Source organism: Myotis daubentonii, chromosome 7, assembly GCF_963259705.1.
Source record: "Myotis daubentonii chromosome 7, mMyoDau2.1, whole genome shotgun sequence".
NCBI lineage: Eukaryota > Metazoa > Chordata > Mammalia > Chiroptera > Vespertilionidae > Myotis > Myotis daubentonii.
The window spans coordinates 37949860-37955947 of NC_081846.1; positions in this window are offsets into that span (position 1 = coordinate 37949860).

Here is a 6088-nt window from a genome sequence, read left to right on the forward strand (position 1 = left end):
TGTTTTGTTTTTTTTTTGTTTTTTTTTTGCAAAAATATACTTATTTCCATGTTGGTAAACTGAAAATCAATAATAGTATTTGCATTTTTTATGACAAATTTATTTCTATATTTTAGAAAAAACATAGCTCACTGGAAAGCCAAAGAGTAGGCTCAAATTATATTTCTTACTCTGTGGGTTTAATGCTATGATTACAGAGTCTGATTGCATTCTGCATTTCTATACCCCACCAAAAGTTTCTTATACACTCAAAGTTTTTTCCAAGACCACAAACATGGATATGCCCTATGGCCTCCTCCTTCCTCAGAGACTGCTCTCCCAGGGCCTCTCTCTCTAACTACAATGTGACACAGGTCATTAGTCCTCCTGCACAGCAGTTGTCCTATGATTTGCTTCATTGTTCTCTTGGGTTGGAGTAATTTTTTCCTGGATCTCATGCATTTTATGTATGCCCCCATTTAGTGGAGGCATACCATCAACTAACCATGTAAGAAAGACTATTTTTATTTTCTGTCTATTTGTGTCTGGGTAGATATGTATAGGATTCTAGGTTGCAAATCTTTTCCCCTCAGGACTTGGAATGCTTTCCTACACATTCTTCCAGTATATCCATAGTTCCAATTACAGTCTGATTCTTGTTCTTCTGTAGGTAACTTGTGGTGTGTGTGTGTGTTACTTCTCTGGAAGATTTTAGGATCTTCTTTTGGGTTCCAGAATTTGACAATTTCACTTAAATTAAAAGTTAAAGTCCTGCCAATCTGGCATGACTCAGTGACTGAGGATCGACCTATGGACCAGGAGGTCACGGTTCAATTCCCAGTCAGGGTACATGCCTGGGTTGCTGGTTGTGGGCTCGATCCCCAGTGTGGGGCATGCCGGAAGCAGCTGATCAATGATTCTCATCATTGATGTTTCTATCTCTCTCTCCCCCTTACTTCCTCTCTGAAGTAAGTAAAAAATATATTTTAAAAATAAGTTAAAGTTTTGCCCTGGCTGGTGTGGTTGGAGCGTTGTCCCATATACCAAAAGGTGGCAGGTTCAATTCCTGATCAGGGCAATTACGTAGGTTTTGGGTTCGATCCTCAGTCAGGGCCTGTTCAGAAGGCAACTGTTTGATGTTTCTTTCACCTCTCTCTCTCTCTCTCTCTCTCTCTCAATAAATAAATAAATAAATAAATAAATAAATAAATAAATAAATAAATAAATAATTTTTAAAAAGTTAAAGTCCTTACAATGACCTACCCTTTCCCACCCCTTTCAATACTGCAACCCTTCTGCTTCTGCTCTGTACTCTTCTAGTCTCTCTGACCCTGTTCTACCTTTTTTTTAAAAAATTCCAGATATATTCAGTCTAACATACTATAACGTTTCCTTATGTTGTGTTTATTATCTATATCTCCCTGCTAGAATAAAATCTTCATGAGGTCAAGAAATTAATTTACCATCTTAAATAACTAGAACAAAGCCTAGTACCTTGTAAGTGCTCAATAAATTTTTGTTGAATGATATGAATTCAAGAAAGAAACTGGCATGCATTTTAGATGGACTGCTATAAGCCAATAGGTCTGTAATTTGTGGAATGTAAAGAGTTGTTCTTTCAAAAAATGAGACAGTTTAAACAATAAATCCATTAAATGGGACTTTTTGGACATTAACTTGAGGGACCAAACCGGAAGCTATAAAAGAAATCAATCAATCCTATTAGGGTTGGTAACATGCTAATGAAAAGCTTTGAGGGAAAAAAGAAATTGAATATGTCTTTTACTTTATTTTTGGATTATAAAATATCCTGTTCAAAACCCCCTTACAAAGATAAACAACTGCACTAATGTAATCTCTTTAAATTAATTTTTTAAAAATATATTTTATTGATTGTTTGCAGAGAGGAATGAAGAGGGTTAGAGAGTTAGAAACATCGACGAGAGAGAAACATCGATCAGCTGCCTCCTGCACACTTCCCAATGGGTATGTGCCTGCAACCAAGGTACATGCCCTTGACTGGAATCGAACCTGGGACCCTTGAGTCCTCAGGCCAACGCTCTATCCACTGAGCCAAACTGGTTAGGGCTAAATTAATTTTTGAGAGAGAGAGAGAGAGAGAGAGAGAGAGAGAGAGAGAGAGAGAGAGAGAGAGAGAGAGAGAGAGAGAAAGGGAGGTTGGAATGGAGGGAGGGAGAGAGATTATTGTTCCACTTATTTATGCATTCATTGGTTGATTCTTGTATGTGTCCTGACTGGGGATTAAACACACAACCTTGGTGTATTGGGACGATGCTCTAAGCAACTGAGCTACCTGGCCAAAGCCACACTAGTGTAATCTTGGTTAATTCAATAAAACATATACTGTAGCTGATGCATTTAATTCTAATGAAAACTATAAAAGATTACAGCATAAAGTTTAAAGAATAATTGTTTATTGGTAGTTTATATACATTTGTGCGGATTTCTTATAAATGGACTTGTGAACATAATTTTAAATTTTATTCATTTGTTCTCCAAATACATATATTTTTTTTAAAATATATTTTATTGATTTTTTACAGAGAGGAAGGGAGAGAGATAGAGAGTTAGAAACATCGATGAGAGAGAAACATCGATCAGCTGCCTCCTGCACATCTCCCACTGGGGATATGCCCGCAACCCAGGTACATGCCCTTGACCGGAATCGAACCTGGGACCTTTCAGTCCACAGGCCGACGCTCTATCCACTGAGCCAAACCGGTTTCGGCTCCAAATACATATTGAATGCTGAGTCCATGGATCAAAAGTGAATAAGACACAGTTCTAGTCTTCAAGGTTCAGAGAGTTTAGGGCCGGGCAACAGACAGATAAACAAGCCTAAACTTACAAGGTGAATGGTTAGAATCAAATTTTCTGACTCTCTAGAATATTATTTAGAGTTTAATTTAAAATTCGTATCTTCAACACTTCGTTAAATGCACAATTTACAAACATTTTTAACTCTCATAGTTGAAATGTGAGATACATTTTGACTTTTAAATATCTATTTTATACCCATTTTGCAATTAATTAATTATGATGTGTCTTGGTGTGGTCCTCTTTGGATTCCTTTTGTTTGGGGTTCTCCGCGCTTCTTGGACCTGTAAGTCCATTTCTTTCACCAGGTGGGGGAAGTTTTCTGTCATTATTTCTTCCAATAGGTTTTCAATATCTTGGTCTCTCTCATCTTCTGGCACCCCTATAATTCTGATGTTCTACGCTTGAAGCTGTCCCAGAGGCTCCTTACACTATCCTCACATTTTTGGATTCTTTTTTCATTTTGCTTTTCCAGTTGGATGTTTTTTGCTTCCTCGCATTTCAAATCATTGACTTGATTCTTGCGCTCCTCTGGTCTGCTGTCGGGCGTCTGTATAATATTCGTTATTTCAGTCTGTGTGTGCTTAATTTCTAGTTGGTTCCCCAATATAAGATCGAGGGTTTTATTAGTTTTCGTGTAGATCTCATTAAGTTTATCGGCAGCTTCTAAACAGTTCTTGAGAGACCTTAAAAGTGTGGTTCTGAACTCTATTTCTTCCATTGACACTTTTGTCCTGTTTCTTTGTCTCCGCATTTTGTTATGCTTCCTTGGTGCACCCCCTAGTGGTCTTTGTTCGCAGTCTTATAGATAAATCTTGATTGTTGTAGCTAATTCCAGGGAGGGTTTGACCTCCAGGCCAAGTGGCTATGAGAATCAGGTGGGTCAGCAGTGAGAGAACTTCTGTCCCCTAGGGAGGTGCTAATCTAGCCTTTGCCTGAGGCTATCCGGCAAATGCCTCTGTGCAGGGCTTGGGCGGGGCGGGTCGCACAGGATCAACAGGGTGGGCCGGAGAGAGCAGTTATGGCGGCTCTCAGCCCTGTCCCAAGGGGCTCTGCCTCTCTGAGTCCCAGCACCCGCTGCAAAGCTCGGAGAGAAAGCTGCACTCGCTCTGACCGAAGCCAGACAGTCCCGCTTCTGCCGTTTGAGTCTGGGTCCCTAAAGACTCGCCCGGATCTGGTGCTCAGAGTCTGCGACTCCTTCCCGATTGAAAACAACAACCGCGCCCTCCGCCGCCAGCCCGCTCCGCGCACTCCGCACCTCAGAATTTGACTTCAGCACTGCGCCTCCTCTGAGTGTCCGTATGCGTTTCTCTTTCCTCCTAGTTGTAGGACTTCCACTCAGCCAGCGTTCCTGTGGTTCTGGGTGATGTCCCTTCCGTTTTTTGGTTTCACTTTTGAAGTAGTTGTTCAAAGCAGCAAACTCCGGCGTTAACCTATGCCGCCATCTTGGTTCTCTCCCATTTTGCAATTAATTAAAACATGATACTAAATATTCTAACTAGAAACCTCTTTAAATATTATAATTACTAGCTTCCTGATTTTTGAGGTATCTTATCCACATTACATTTGAGCCTCTTGAAACATACAATTTGAATGCCTGGATGCTGATTTATTAGTCAGAAAACAAATGAGAGGTAGAATAAAGCAGTCATTGGTGGAGCCACATTTCATTTGTCAAGGGAAATTTCATGGAGGAGGCCAGTTTGAAGGGTATCTTGAAGATGAGACATAGAATTGAAGCAGGTTTGGCCAATATTCTGCTAACAGCTAATGATCTGCTAATCATCATGGACAAATCTATTTCCCCCAGCATAGTGTCAGGACACACATTGACTTCTTGCTGGGCTGAGCTTTTAAAGTTCAAGACATTACTGGCTTTTTAAATTTTCACTTGACAGCACTCTTTTGATAGTAATTTGGCCAAAATGGTATTTAAAAATACTGTGTATAAATGGCCACCTGAATGCATTTCTCCCTTAAATTATAAGACCTACTGGATAATAGCAGTCCATCTTGAGGCTGGGTGCGTAGTGTTTCTGTTAAGGCTTATTCATATCAAGGCATGCCAGCTTTTGTTGCCAACTAGTTATGATTCAGGACTAAAACTAGACTCTAGAATTTCTTTAATTGGAGAATTACTGCCTGGATTCACTTTTTATGGCTTGATCCCATAATGGATGAATTGGCCAACAGCTGAGGGAACACATTTCATGTAGGGCAGATCTGTGTGGGGGTATTTATTCATTGGATTTATATGATATATTTTATCCCAAATGAAGAATGTTAAAAAATATTTACTTGAAAAAAAGTCAAATACCAGGAGAGTCACAAGGGAAGAAAGTAAAACTAGTAGAGGAGAAAGGAATATGGTTATTTGGAAGAAGTAAGATAGAGAATAAAGACATTTTATATATATATATTTTATATATATAATATATATATTTTATATATATGTATCAGATATATATATATATATATATTAAACAACTAAGGTGTTTGTTGGTGTTGCAAGGCACAATTATTACTGTTCTCATTTATTTTAAGAAAGGGAAAACATGCTTCATTAGACAATGGCTTTTACTTTTGACATTATATAGCAGATTTTAACACATCTATACTAATAAAAGGGTAATATGCTAATTAACCAGGTCAACTGGCCATCTTCTGGATGTCCGACTTCCTGCCGGACAAAGCCATGATAATGGGGGCCGAGGCAGAGGCCGTTAGGGGTGAGATCAGGCTGGCAGGGGGTTAGGGGCAACAAGGCAGGCAGGGGAGGACAGTTGGGGCAATCAGGCTGGTAGGGGAGGGTAGTTGGGAGTGACCAGGCTGGCAGGGGAAGGCATATGGGGGCATTAGGCAGGCAGGCAGGCAGGCAGGTGAGTGATTAGGAGCCAGTGTTCCTGGATTGCGAGAGGGATGTCTCAGATTTGAGAGGGTGAAGGCCAGGCTGAGGGACAACCCCCCCCAAGTGCACGAATTTTGTGCACTGGGCCTCTAGTCTATATATCAGTTTTATGAAGACAAAGTGTTTACTCTGTAAACTCAAATTTCACAGGCAGAAAGTCATGCAAACTAAATGAATCAACTACCAAGTGTTCAGCACCCTAAAGTACTTCAGCATCTCTTAAAGGTTATAAGGATAAAAGAAATTTCTTTTGTTCTTAAAGATCTAACAATCTACTTTGGTAGATAACACATTACATAATTGGAGAATAATATAAGGCTAAATAAAAGCTTATGTTTTTTATTAATATAAACTAAGTTATAT